This window comes from Schistocerca cancellata, chromosome 3 (assembly GCF_023864275.1).
Source record: "Schistocerca cancellata isolate TAMUIC-IGC-003103 chromosome 3, iqSchCanc2.1, whole genome shotgun sequence".
In the NCBI taxonomy this organism is placed as follows: Eukaryota; Metazoa; Arthropoda; class Insecta; order Orthoptera; family Acrididae; genus Schistocerca; species Schistocerca cancellata.
Window position 1 is genome coordinate 915,295,612 of NC_064628.1, and position 16,795 is coordinate 915,312,406.

Here is a 16,795-nt window from a genome sequence, read left to right on the forward strand (position 1 = left end):
AAGGAGGACACGAATAAAAGAAAAGCAAAATGTAACCACTGTTCAACATTAATAAGTATTGCACGATGCTCAAACCGAGTGGCGGCAGTGAACACGAGATGAAGACAAACTACCGCAACCATGCAAACGAAACAATGCCGTCTGACCTCCAAAAGGGGCGGAAATCTACAAACATCACCAATGCGGGTCGCAGCACAGCTCAATCAACATATTACAGTGAGACTCCTACAATGAGATGAGGTGGAGTAGTGTCATAACATCAGTTTGATTATAGGGATACTATTACGATGTTATCAAAAAGGAGGACACGAATAAAAGAAAAGCAAAATGTAACCACTGTTCAACATTAATAAGTATTGCACGATGCTCAAATCGAGTGGCGGCAGTGAACACGAGAAGAAGACAAACTACCGCAACCATGCCAACCAAACGATGCCGTCTGACCTCCAACAGGGGCGGAAACCTACAAACAGCACCAACATTGGCCGCAGCACAGCTAAATCAACATATTACAGTGAGACTCCTACAATGAGATGAGGTGGAGTAGTGTTATAACATCAGTTTGATTATAGGGATACTATTACGATGTTATCAAAAAGGAGGACACGAATAAAAGAAAAGCAAAATGTAACCACTGTTCAACATTAATAAGTATTGCACGATGCTCAAACCGAGTGGCGGCAGTTAACAGGAGATGAAGACAAACTACCGCAACCATGCCAACCAAACGATGCCGTCTGACCTCCAACAGGGGCGGAAACCTACAACCAGCACCAACGCGGGCCGCAGCACAGCTCAATCAACATATTACAGTGAGACTCCTACAATGAGATGAGGTGGAGAAGTGTTATAACATCAGTTTGATTATAGGGATACTATTACGATGTTATCAAAAAGGAGGACACGAATAAAAGAAGAGCAAAATGTAACCACTGTTCAACATTAATAAGTATTGCACGATGCTCAAAACCGAGTGGCGGCAGTGAACACGAGATGAAGACAAACTACCGCAACCATGCCAACCAAATGATGCCGTCTGACCTCCAACAGGGGCGGAAACCTACAAACAGCACCAACGTGGGCCGCAGCACAGCTCAATCAACATATTACAGTGAGACTCCTACAATGAGATGAGGTGGAGTAGTGTCATAACATCAGTTTGATTATAGGGATACTATTACGATGTTATCAAAAAGGAGGACACGAATAAAAGAAAAGCAAAATGTAACCACTGTTCAACATTAATAAGTATTGCACGATGCTCAAACCGAGTGGCGGCAGTGAACACGAGATGATGACAAACTACCACAACCATGCCAACCAAACGATGCCGTCTGACCTCCAACAGGGGCGGAAACCTACAAACAGCACCAAAGCGGGCAGCAGCACAGCTCAATCAACATATTACAGTGAGACTCCTACAATGAGATGAGGTGGAGCAGTGTTATAACATCAGTTTGATTATAGGGATACTATTACGATGTTATCAAAAACGAGGACACGAATAAAAGAAAAGCAAAATGTAACCACTGTTCAACATTAATAAGTACTGCACGATGCTCAAACCGAGTGGCGGCAGTGAACACGAGAAGAGGACAAACTACCGCAACGATGCCAACCAAACGAAGCCGTCTGACCTCCAACAAGGGCGGAAACCTACAAACAGCACCAACGCGGGCCGCAGCACAGCTCAATCAACATATTACAATGAGACTCCTACAATGAGAAGAGGTGGAGTAGTGTTATAACATCAGATTGATTGTAGGGATACTATTACGATGTTATCAAAAAGGAGGACACGAATTAAAGAAAAGCAAAATGTAACCACTGTTCAACATTAATAAGTATTGCATGATGTTCAAACCAAGTGGCGCCAGTGAACACGAGATGAAGACAAACTACCGCAACCATGCCAACCAAACGATGCCGTCTGACCTCCAACAGGAGCGGAAACCTACAAACAGCACCAACGCGAGCCGCAGCACAGCTCAATCAACATATTACAGTGAGACTCCTACAATGAGATGAGGTGGAGTAGTGTTATAACATCAGTTTGATTATAGGGATACTATTACGATGTTATCAAAAAGGAGGACATGAATAAAAGAAAAGCAAAATGTAACCACTGTTCAACATTAATAAGTATTGCACGATGCTCAAACCGAGTGGCGGCAGTGAACACGAGATGAAGACAAACTACCGCAACCATGCCAACCAAACGATGCCGTCTGACCTCCAACAGGGGCGGAAACCTACAAACAGAACCAACGCGGGCCGCAGCACAGCTCAATCAACATATTACAGGGAGACTCCTACAATGAGAAGAGGTGGAGTAGTGTCATAACATCAGTTTGATTATAGGGATACTATTACGATGTTATCAAAAAGGAGGACACGAATAAAAGAAAAGCAAAATGTAACCACTGTTCAACATTAATAAGTATTGCACGATGCTAAAACCGAGTGGCGGCAGTGAACACGAGAAGAAGACAAACTACCGCAACCATGCCAACCAAACGATGCCGTCTGACCTCCAACAGGGGCGGAAACCTACAAACAGCTCCAACGTGGGCCGCAGCACAGCTCAATCAACATATTACAGTGAGACTCCTACAATGAGAAGAGGTGGATTAGTGTTATAACATCACTTTGATTATAGGGATACTATTACGATGTTATCAAAAAGGAGGACACGAATAAAAGAAAAGCAAAATGTAACCACTGTTCAACATTAATAAGTATTGCACGATGCTCAAATCGAGTGGCGGCAGTGAACACGAGAAGAAGACAAACTACCGCAACCATGCCAACCAAACGATGCAGTCTGACCTCCAACAGGGGCGGAAACCTACAAACAGCACCAACATGGGCCGCAGCACAGCTAAATCAACATATTACAGTGAGACTCCTACAATGAGAAGAGGTGGAGTAGTGTTATAACATCACTTTGATTATAGGGATACTATTACGATGTTATCAAAAAGGAGGACACGAATAAAAGAAAAGCAAAATGTAACCACTGTTCAACATTAATAAGTATTGCACGATGCTCAAATCGAGTGGCGGCAGCGAACACGAGAAGAAGACAAACTACCGCAACCATGCCAACCAAACGATGCAGTCTGACCTCCAACAGGGGCGGAAACCTACAAACAGCACCAACATGGGCCGCAGCACAGCTAAATCAACATATTACAGTGAGACTCCTACAATGAGATGAGGTGGAGTAGTGTTATAACATCAGTTTGATTATAGGGATACTATTACGATGTTATCAAAAAGGAGGACACGAATAAAAGAAAAGCAAAATGTAACCACTGTTCAACATTAATAAGTATTGCACGATGCTCAAACCGAGTGGCGGCAGTGAACACGAGATGAAGACAAACTACCGCAACCATGCCAACCAAACGATGCCGTCTGACCTCCAACAGGGGCGGAAACCTAAAAACAGCACCAACGCGGGCCGCAGCACAGCTAAATCAACATATTACAGTGAGACTCCTACAATGAGAAGAGGTGGAGTAGTGTTATAACATCAGTTTGATTATAGGGATACTATTACGATGTTATCAAAAAGGAGGACACGAATAAAAGAAAAGCAAAATGTAACCACTGTTCAACATTAATAAGTATTGCACGATGCTCAAACCGAGTGGCGGCAGTGAACACGAGATGAAGACAAACTACCGCAACCATGCAAACCAAACGATGCCGTCTGACCTCCAACAGGGGCGGAAACCTACAAACATCACCAACGCGGGTCGCAGGACAGCTCAATCAACATTTTACAGTGAGACTCCTACAATGAGATGAGGTGGAGTAGTGTCATAACATCAGTTTGATTATAGGGACACTATTACGATATTATCAAAAAGTTGGACACGAATAAAAGAAAAGCAAAATGTAACCACTGTTCAACATTAATAAGTATTGCACGATGCTCAAACCGAGTGGCGGCAGTGAACACGAGATGAAGACAAACTACCGCAACCATGCCAAACAAACGATGCCGTCTGACCTCCAACAGGGGCGGAAACCTACAAACAGCACCAACGCGGGCAGCAGCACAGCTCAATCAACATATTACAGTGAGACTCCTTCAATGAGATGAGGTGGAGCAGTGTTATAACATCAGTTAGATTATAGGGATACTATTACGATGTTATCAAAAAGGAGGACACGAATAAAAGAAAAGCAAAATGTAACCACTGTTCAACATTAATAAGTATTGCACGATGCTCAAATCGAGTGGCGGCAGTGAACACGAGAAGAAGACAAACTACGGTAATGACGCCAACCAAACGATGATGTCTGACCTCCAACAGGGGCGGAAACCTACAAACAGCACCAACGCGGGCCGCAGCACAGCTCAATCAACATATTACAGTGAGACTCCTACAATGAGATGAGGTATAGAAGTGTTATAACATCAGTTTGATTATAGGGATACTATTACGATGTTATCAAAAAGGAGGACACGAATAAAAGAAAAGCAAAATGTAACCACTGTTCAACATTAATAAGTATTGCACGATGCTCAATCCGAGTAGCGGCAGTGAACACGAGATGAAGACAAACCACCGCAAAAATGCCAACCAAACGATGCCGTCTGACCTCCTACAGGGGCGGAAACCTAAAAACAGCACCAACGCGGGTCGCAGCACAGCTCAATCAACATATTACAGTGAGACTCCTACAATGAGATGAGGTGGAGTAGTGTCATAACAACAGTTTGATTATAGGGATACTATTACGATGTTATCAAAAAGGAGGACACGAATAAAAGAAAAGCAAAATGTAACCACTGTTCAACATTAATAAGTATTGCACGATGCTCAAACCGAGTGGCGGCAGTGAACACGAGATGAAGACAAACTACCGCAACCATGCCAACCAAACAATGCCGCCTGACCTCCAACAGGGGCGGAAACCTACAAACAGCACCAACGCGGGTCGCAGCACAGCTCAATCAACATATTACAGTGAGACTCCTACAATGAGATGAGGTGGAGTAGTGTCATAACATCAGTTTGATTATAGGGACACTATTACGATATTATCAAAAAGGAGGACACGAATAAAAGAAAAGCAAAATGTAAGCACTGTTCAACATTAATAAGTATTGCACAATGCTCAAACCGAGTGGCGGCAGTGAACACGAGATGAAGACAAACTACCGCAACCATGCCAACCAAACGATGCCGTCTGACCTCCAACAGGGGCGGAAACCCACAAACAGCACCAACGCGGGCAGCAGCACAGCTCAATCAACATATTACAGTGAGACTCCTACAATGAGATGAGGTGGAGCAGTGTTATAACATCAGTTTGATTATAGGGATACTATTACGATGTTATCAAAAAGGAGGACACGAATAAAAGAAAAGCAAAATGTAACCACTGTTCAACATTAATAAGTATTGCACGATGCTCAAATCGAGTGGCGGCAGTGAACACGAGAAGAAGACAAACTACGGCAATGACGCCAACCAAACGATGACGTCTGACCTCCAACAGGGGCGGAAACCTACAAACAGCACCAACGCGGGCCGCAGCACAGCTCAATCAACATATTACAGTGAGAGTCCTACAATGAGATGAGGTGGAGAAGTGTTATAACATCAGTTTGATTATAGGGATACTATTACGATGTTATCAAAAAGGAGGACACGAATAAAAGAAAAGCAAAATGTAACCACTGTTCAACATTAATAAGTATTGCACGATGCTCAAACCGAGTGGCGGCAGTGAACACGAGATGAAGACAAACTACCGCAACCATGCCAATCAAACGATGCCGTCTGACCTCCAACAGGGGCGGAAACCTACAAACAGCACCAACGCGGGCAGCAGCACAGCTCAATCAACATATTACAGTGAGACTCCTACAATGAGATGAGGTGGAGCAGTGTTATAACATCAGTTTGATTATAGGGATACTATTACGATGTTATCAAAAAGGAGGACATGAATAAAAGAAAAGCAAAATATAACCACTGTTCAACATTAATAAGTATTGCACGATGCTCAAACCGAGTGGCGGCAGTGAACACGAGATGAAGACAAACTACCGCAACCATGCCAACCAAACGATGCCGTCTGACCTCCAACAGGGGCGGAAACCTACAAACATCACCAACGCGGGTCGCAGCACAGCTCAATCAACATATTACAGTGAGACTCCTACGATGAGATGAGGTGGAGTAGTGTCATAACATCAGTTTGATTATAGGGACACTATTACGATAATATCAAAAAGGAGGACACGAATAAAAGAAAAGCAAAATGTAAGCACTGTTCAACATTAATAAGTATTGCACAATGCTCAAACCGAGTGGCGGCAGTGAACACGAGATGAAGACAAACTACCGCAACCATGCCAAACAAACGATGCCGTCTGACCTCCAACAGGGGCGGAAACCTACAAACAGCACCAACGCGGGCAGCAGCACAGCTCAATCAACATATTACAGTGAGACTCCTACAATGAGATGAGGTGGAGCAGTGTTATAACATCAGTTTGATTATAGGGATACTATTACGATGTTATCAAAAAGGAGGACACGAATAAAAGAAAAGCAAAATGTAACCACTGTTCAACATTAATAAGTATTGCACGATGCTCAAATCGAGTGGCGGCAGTGAACACGAGAAGAAGACAAACTACGGCAATGACGCCAACCAAACGATGACGTCTGACCTCCAACAGGGGCGGAAACTTACAAACAGCACCAACGCGGGCCGCAGCACAGCTCAATCAACATATTACAGTGAGAGTCCTACAATGAGATGAGGTGGAGAAGTGTTATAACATCAGTTTGATTATAGGGATACTATTACGATGTTATCAAAAAGGAGGACACGAATAAAAGAAAAGCAAAATGTAACCACTGTTCAACATTAATAAGTATTGCACGATGCTCAAACCGAGTGGCGGCAGTGAACACGAGATGAAGACAAACTACCGCAACCATGCCAATCAAACGATGCCGTCTGACCTCCAACAGGGGCGGAAACCTACAAACAGCACCAACGCGGGCAGCAGCACAGCTCAATCAACATATTACAGTGAGACTCCTACAATGAGATGAGGTGGAGCAGTGTTATAACATCAGTTTGATTATAGGGATACTATTACGATGTTATCAAAAAGGAGGACATGAATAAAAGAAAAGCAAAATATAACCACTGTTCAACATTAATAAGTATTGCACGATGCTCAAACCGAGTGGCGGCAGTGAACACGAGATGAAGACAAACTACCGCAACCATGCCAACCAAACGATGCCGTCTGACCTCCAACAGGGGCGGAAACCTACAAACAGCACAAACGCGGGCCGCAGCACAGCTCAATCAACATATTACAGTGAGACTCCTACAATGAGAAGAGGTGGAGTAGTGTTATAACATCAGTTTGATTATAGGGATACTATTACGATGTTATCAAAAAGGAGGACACGAATAAAAGAAAAGCAAAATGTAACCACTGTTCAACATTAATAAGTATTGCACGATGCTCAAACCGAGTGGCGGCAGTGAACACGAGATGAAGACAAACTACCGCAACCATGCAAACGAAACAATACCGTCTGACCTCCAAAAGGGGCGGAAACCTACAAACATCACCAACGCGGGTCGCAGCACAGCACAATCAACATATTACAGTGAGACTCCTACAATGAGATGAGGAGGAGTAGTGTCATAACATCAGTTTGATTATAGGGATACTATTACGATGTTATCAAAAAGGAGGACACGAATAAAAGAAAAGCAAAATGTAACCACTGTTCAACATTAAGAAGTATTGCACGATGCTCAAATCGAGTGGCGGCAGTGAACACGAGAAGAAGACAAACTACCGCAACCACGCCAACCAAACGATGCCGTCTGACCTCCAACAGGGGCGGAAACCTACAAACAGCACCAACATGGGCCGCAGCACAGCTAAATCAACATATTACAGTGAGACTCCTACAATGAGATGAGGTGGAGTAGTGTTATAACATCAGTTTGATTATAGGGATACTATTACGATGTTATCAAAAAGGAGGACACGAACAAAAGAAAAGCAAAATGTAACCACTGTTCAACATTAATAAGTATTGCACGATGCTCAAACCGAGAGGCGGCAGTTAACACGAGATGAAGACATACTACCGCAACCATGCCAACCAAACGATGCCGTCTGACCTCCAACAGGGGCGGAAACCTACAAACAGCACCAACGCGGGCAGCAGCACAGCTCAATCAACATATTACAGTGAGACTCCTACAATGAGATGAGGTGGAGCAGTGTTATAACATCAGTTTGATTATAGGGATACTATTAAGATGTTATCAAAAAGGAGGACACGAATAAAAGAAAAGCAAAATGTAACGACTGTTCAACATTAATAAGTATTGCACGATGCTCAAACCGAGTGGCGGCAGTGAACACGAGAAGAAGACAAACTACCGCAACCATGCCAACCAAACGATGCCGTCTGACCTCCAACAGGGGTGGAAACCTACAAACAGCTACAACGTGGGCCGCAGCACAGCTAAATCAACATATTACAGTGAGACTCCTACAATGAGATGAGGTGGAGTATTGTTATAACATCAGTTTGATTATAGGGATACTATTACGATGTTATCAAAAAGGAGGACACGAATAAAAGAAAAGCAAAATGTATCCACTGTTCAACATTAATAAGTATTGCACGATGCTCAAATCGAGTGGCGGCAGTGAACACGAGATGAAGACGAACTACCGCAACCATGCCAACCAAACGATGCCGTCTGACCTCCAACAGGGGCGGAAACCTACAAACAGCACCAAAGCGGGCAGCAGCACAGCTCAATCAACATATTACAGTGAGACTCCTACAATGAGATGAGGTGGAGCAGTGTTATAACATCAGTTTGATTATAGGGATACTATTACGATGTTATCAAAAACGAGGACACGAATAAAAGAAAAGCAAAATGTAACCACTGTTCAACATTAATAAGTATTGCACGATGCTCAAACCGAGTGGCGGCAGTGAACACGAGAAGAAGACAAACTACTGCAACGATGCCAACCAAACGATGCCGTCTGACCTCCAACAAGGGCGGAAACCTACAAACAGCACCAATGCGGGCTGCAGAACAGCTCAATCAAGATATTACAGTGAGACTCCTACAATGAGAAGAGGTGGAGTAGTGTTATAACATCAGATTGATTGTAGGGATACTATTACGATGTTATCAAAAAGGAGGACACGAATTAAAGAAAAGCAAAATGTAACCACTGTTCAACATTAATAAGTATTGCATGATGTTCAAACCAAGTGGCGCCAGTGAACACGAGATGAAGACAAACTACCGCAACCATGCCAACCAAACGATGCCGTCTGACCTCCAACAGGGGCGGAAACCTACAAACAGCACCAACGCGAGCCGCAGCACAGCTCAATCAACATATTACAGTGAGACTCCTACAATGAGATGAGGTGGAGTAGTGTTATAACATCAGTTTGATTATAGGGTTACTATTACGATGTTATCAAAAAGGAGGACACGAATAAAAGAAAAGCAAAATGTAACCACTGTTCAACATTAATAAGTATTGCACGATGCTCAAACCGAGTGGCGGCAGTGAACACGAGATGAAGACAAACTACCGCAACCATGCCAACCAAACGATGCCGTCTGACCTCCAACAGGGGCGGAAACCTACAAACAGAACCAACGCGGGCCGCAGCACAGCTCAATCAACATATTACAGGGAGACTCCTACAATGAGAAGAGGTGGAGTAGTGTCATAACATCAGTTTGATTATAGGGATACTATTACGATGTTATCAAAAAGGAGGACACGAATAAAAGAAAAGCAAAATGTAACCACTGTTCAACATTAATAAGTATTGCACGATGCTCAAATCGAGTGGCGGCAGTGAACACGAGAAGAAGACAAACTACCGCAACCATGCCAACCAAACGATGCAGTCTGACCTCCAACAGGGGCGGAAACCTACAAACAGCACCAACATGGGCCGCAGCACAGCTAAATCAACATATTACAGTGAGACTCCTACAATGAGATGAGGTGGAGTAGTGTCATAGCATCAGTTTGATTATAGGGATACTATTACGATGTTATCAAAAAGGAGGACACGAATAAAAGAAAAGCAAAATGTAACCACTGTTCAACATTAATAAGTATTGCACGATGCTCAAACCGAGTGGCGGCAGTGAACACGAGAAGAAGACAAACTACCGCAACCATGCCAACCAAACGATGCCGTCTGACCTCCAACAAGGGCGGAAACCTACAAACAGCACCAACGCGTGCCGCAGCACAGCTCAATCAACATATTACAGTGAGACTCCTACAATGAGATGAGGTGGAGCAGTGTTATAACATCAGTTTGATTATAGGGATACTATTACGATGTTATCAAAAAGGAGGACACGAATAAAACAAAAACAAAATGTAACCACTGTTCAACATTAATAAGTATTGCACGATGCTCAAACCGAGTGGCGGCAGTGAACACGAGAAGAAGACAAACTACCGCAACCATGCCAACCAAACGATGCCGTCTGACCTCCAACAGGGGCGGAAACCTACAAACAGCTACAACGTGGGCCGCAGCACAGCTCAATCAACATATTACAGTGAGACTCCTACAATGAGATGAGGTGGAGCAGTGTTATAACATCAGTTTGATAATAGGGATACTATTACGATGTTATCAAAAAGGAGGACACGAATAAAAGAAGAGCAAAATGTAACCACTGTTCAACATTAATAAGTATTGCACGATGCTCAAACCGAGTGGCGGCATTGAACACGAGAAGAAGACAAACTACCGCAACCATGCCAACCAAACGATGCTGTCTGACCTCCAACAGGGGCGGAAACCTACTAACAGCACCAACGTGGGCCGCAGCACAGCTCAATCAACATATTACAGTGAGACTCCTACAATGAGAAGAGGTGGAGTAGTGTTATAACATCACTTTGAATATAGGGATACTATTACGATGTTATCAAAAAGGAGGACACGAATAAAAGAAAAGCAAAATGTAACCACTGTTCAACATTAATAAGTATTGCACGATGCTCAAACCGAGTGGCGGCAGTGAACACGAGAAGAAGACAAACTACCGCAACCATGCCAACCAAACGATGCCGTCAGACCACCAACTGGGGCGGAAACCTACAAACAGCACCAACGTGGACCGCAGCACAGCTAAATCAACATATTACAGTGAGACTCCTACAATGAGATGAGGTGGAGTAGTGTTATAACATCAGTTTGATTATAGGGATACTATTACGATGTTATCAAAAAGGAGGACTCGAATAAAAGAAAAGCAAAATGTAAGCACTGTTCAACATTAATAAGTATTGCACGATGCTCAAACCGAGTGGCGGCAGTTAACACGAGATGAAGACAAACTACCGCAACCATGCCAACCAAACGATGCCGTCTGACCTCCAACAGGGGCGGAAACCTACAAACAGCACCAACGTGGGCCGCAGCACAGCTCAATCAACATATTACAGTGAGACTCCTACAATGAGATGAGGTGGAGCAGTGTTATAACATCAGTTTGATTATAGGGATACTATTACGAAGTTATCAAAAAGGAGGACACGAAAAAAGAAGAGCAAAATGTAACCACTGTTCAACATTAATAAGTATTGCACGATGCTCAAACCGAGTGGCGGCAGTGAACACGAGAAGAAGACAAACTACCGCAACCATGCCAACCAAACGATGCCGTCTGACCTCCAACAGGGGCGGAAACCTACAAACAGCACCAACGTGGGCCGCAGCACAGCTAAATCAACATATTACAGTGAGACTCCTACAATGAGATGAGGTGGAGTAGTGTTATAACATCAGTTTGATTATAGGGATACTATTACGATGTTATCAAAAAGGAGGACACGAAGAAAAGAAAAGCAAAATGTAACCACTGTTCAACATTAATAAGTATTGCACGATGCTCAAACCGAGTGGCGGCAGTTAACACGAGATGAAGACAAACTACCGCAACCATGCCAACCAAACGATGCCTTCTGACCTCCAACAGGGGCGGAAACCTACAAACAGCACCAACGCGGGCCGCAGCACAGCTCAATCAACATATTACAGTGAGACTCCTACAATGAGATGAGGTGGAGCAGTGTTATAACATTAGTTTGATTATAGGGATACTATTACGATGTTATCAAAAAGGAGGACACGAATAAAAGTAAAGCAAAATGTAACCACTGTTCAACATTAATAAGTATTGCACGATGCTCAAACCGAGTGGCGGCAGTGAACACGAGAAGAAGACAAACTACCGCAACCATGCCAACCAAACGATGCCGTCTGACCTCCAACAGGGGCGGAAACCTACAAACAGCACCAACGTGGGCCGCAGCACAGCTCAATCAACATATTACAGTGAGACCCCTACAATGAGATGAGGTGGAGTAGTGTTATAACATCAGTTTGATTATAGGGATACTATTACGATGTTATCAAAAAGGAGGACACGAATAAAAGAAAAGCAAAATGGAACCACTGTTCAACATTAATAAGTATTGCACGATGCTCAAACCGAGTGGCGGCAGTGAACACGAGAAGAAGACAAACTACCGCAACCATGCCAACCAAACGATGCCGTCTGACCTCCAACAGGGGCGGAAACCTACAAACAGCACCAACGTGGGCCGCAGCACAGCTAAATCAACATATTACAGTGAGACTCCTACAATGAGATGAGGTGGAGTAGTGTTATAACATCAGTTTGATTATAGGGATACTATTACGATGTTATCAAAAAGGAGGACACGAATAAAAGAAAAGCAAAATGTAACCACTGTTCAACATTAATAAGTATTGCACGATGCTCAAACCGAGTGGCGGCAGTGAACACGAGATGAAGACAAACTAAGGCAACCATGCCAACCAAACGATGCCGTCTGACCTCCAACAGGGGCGGAAACCTACAAACAGCACCAACGTGGGCCGCAGCACAGCTAAATCAACATATTACAGTGAGACTCCTACAATGAGATGAGGTGGAGTAGTGTTATAACATCAGTTTGATTATAGGGATACTATTACGATGTTATCAAAAAGGAGGACACGAATAAAAGAAAAGCAAAATGTAACCACTGTTCAACATTAATAAGTATTGCACGATGCTCAAACCGAGTGGCGGCAGTGAACACGAGATGAAGACAAACTACCGCAACCATGCCAACCAAACGATGCCGTCTGACCTCCAACAGGGGCGGAAACCTACAAACAGCACCAACGCGGGCCGCAGCACAGCTCAATCAACATATTACAGTGAGACTCCTACAATGAGATGAGGTGGAGCAGTGTTATAACATCAGTTTGATTATAGGGATACTATTATGATGTTATCAAAAATGAGGACACGAATAAAAGAAAAGCAAAATGTAACCACTGTTCACATTAATAAGTATTGCACGATGCTCAAACCGAGTGGCGGCAGTGAACGCGAGAAGAAGACAAACTACCGCAACCATGCCAACCAAACGATGCCGTCCGACCTCCAACATGGGCGGAAACCTACAAACAGCACCAACGTGGGCCGCAGCACAGCTCAATCAACATATTACAGTGAGACCCCTACAATGAGATGAGGTGGAGTAGTGTTATAACATCAGTTTGATTATAGGGATACTATTACGATGTTATCAAAAAGGAGGACACGAATAAAAGAAAAGCAAAATGTAACCACTGTTCAACATTAATAAGTATTGCACGATGCTCAAATCGAGTGGCGGCAGTGAACACGAGAAGAAGACAAACTACCGCAACGACGCCAAGCATACGATGCCGTCTGACCTCCAACAGGGGCGGAAACCTACAAACAGAACCAACGCGGGCCGCAGCACAGCTCAATCAACATATTACAGTGAGACTCCTACAATGAGATGAGGTAGAGTAGTGTTATAACTTCAGTTGGATTATAGGGATACTATTACGATGTTATCAAAAAGGAGGACACGAATAAAAGAAAAGCAAAATGTAACCACTGTTCAACATTAATAAGTATTGCACGATGCTCAAACCGAGTGGCGGCAGTGAACACGAGAAGAAGACAAACTACCGCAACCATGCCAACCAAACGATGCCGTCTGACCTCCAACAGGGGCGGAAACCTACAAACAGCACCAACGTGGGCCGCAGCACAGCTCAATCAACATATTACAGTGAGACCCCTACAATGAGATGAGGTGGAGTAGTGTTATAACATCAGTTTGATTATAGGGATACTATTACGACGTTATCAAAAAGGAGGACACGAATAAAAGAAAAGCAAAATGTAACCACTGTTCAACATTAATAAATATTGCACGATGCTCAAATCGAGTGGCGGCAGTGAACACGAGATGAAGACAAACTACCGCAACGACGCCAAGCAAACGATGCCGTCTGACCTCCAACAGGGTCGGAAACCTACAAACAGCACCAACGCGGGCCGCAGCACAGCTCAATCAACATATTACAGTGAGACTCCTACAATGAGATGAGGTGGAGTAGTGTTATAACATCAGTTTGATTATAGGGATACTATTACGATGTTATCAAAAAGGAGGACACGAATAAAAGAAAAGCAAAATGTAACCACTGTTCAACATTAATAAGTATTGCACGATGCTCAAACTGAGTGGCGGCAGTGAACACGAGATGAAGACAAACTACCGCAACCATGCCAACCAAACGATGCCGTCTGACCTCCAACAGGGGCGGAAACCTACAAACAGCACAGACGCGGGCCGCAGCACAGCTCAATCAACATATTACAGTGAGAGTCCTACAATGAGATGAGGTGGAGTAGTGTTATAACATCAGTTTGATTATAGGGATACTATTACGATGTTATCAAAAAGGAGGACACGAATAAAAGAAAAGCAAAATGTAACCTCTGTTCAACATTAATAAGTATTGCACGATGCTCAAACCGAGTGGCGGCAGTGAACACGAGATGAAGACAAACTACCGCAACCATGCAAACCAAACGATGCCATCTGACCTCCGACAGGGGCGGAAACCTACAAACAGCACCAACGCGGGCCGCAGCACAGCTCAATCATCATATTACAGTGAGACTCCTAGAATGAGAAGAGGTGGAGTAGTGTTATAACATCAGTTTGATTATAGGGATACTATTACGATGTTATCAAAAAGGAGTACACGAATAAAAGAAAAGCAAAATGTAACCACTGTTCAACATTAATAAGTATTGCACGATGCTCAAATCGAGTGGCGGCAGTGAACACGAGAAGAAGACAAACTACCGCAACGACGCCAAGCAAACGATGCCGTCTGACCTCCAACAGGGGCGGAAACCACAAACAGCACCAACACGGGCCGCAGCACAGCTCAATCAACATATTACAGTGAGACTCCTACAATGAGATGAGGTGGAGTAGTGTTATAACATCAGTTTGATTATAGGGATACTATTACGATGTTATCAAAAAGGAGGACACGAATAAAAGAAAAGCAAAATGTAACCACTGTTCAACATTAATAAGTATTGCACGATGCTCAAACCGAGTGGCGGCAGTGAACACGAGATGAAGACAAACTACCGCAACCATGCCAACCAAACGATGCCGTCTGACCTCCAACAGGGGCGGAAACCTACAAACAGCACAAACGCGGGCCGCAGCACAGCTCAATCAACATATTACAGTGAGACTCCTACAATGAGAAGAGGTGGAGTAGTGTTATAACATCAGTTTGATTATAGGGATACTATTACGATGTTATCAAAAAGGAGGACACGAATAAAAGAAAAGCGAAATGTAACCAATGTTCAACATTAATAAGTATTGCACGATGCTCAAACCGAGTGGCGGCAGTGAACACGAGATGAAGACAAACTACCGCAACCATGCCAACCAAACGATGCCATCTGACCTCCAACAGGGGCGGAATCCTACAAACAGCACCAACGCGGGCCGCAGCACAGCTCAATCATCATGTTACAGTGAGACTCCTAGAATGAGAAGAGGTGGAGTAGTGTTATAACATCAGTTTGATTATAGGGATACTATTACGATGTTATCAAAAAGGAGGACACGAATAAAAGAAAAGCAAAATGTAACCACTGTTCAACATTAATAAGTATTGCACGATGCTCAAACCGAGTGGCGGCAGTGAACACGAGAAGAAGACAAACTACCGCAACCATGCCAACCAAACGATGCCGTCTGACCTCCAACAGGGGCGGAAACCTACAAACAGCACCAACGTGGGCCACAGCACAGCTCAATCAACATATTACAGTGAGACTCCTACAATGAGATGAGGTGGAGTAGTGTTGTAACATCAGTTTGATTATAGGGATACTATTACGATGTTATCAAAAAGGAGGACACGAATAAAAGAAAAGCAAAATGTAACGACTGTTCAACATTAATAAGTATTGCACGATGCTCAAACCGAGTAGCGGCAGTGAACATGAGATGAAGACAAACTACCGCAACCATGCCAACCAAACGATGCCGTCTGACCTCCAACAGGGGCGGAAACCTACAAACAGCACCAACGCGGGCCGCAGCACAGCTCAATCAACATATTACAGTGAGTCTCCTACAATGAGATGAGGTGGAGCAGTGTCATAACATCAGTTTGATTATAGGGATACTATTACGATGTTATCAAAAAGGAGGACACGAATAAAAGAAAAGCAAAATGTAACCACTGTTCAACATTAATAAGTATTGCACGATGCTCAAACCGAGTGGCGGCAGTGAACACGAGAAGAAGACAAA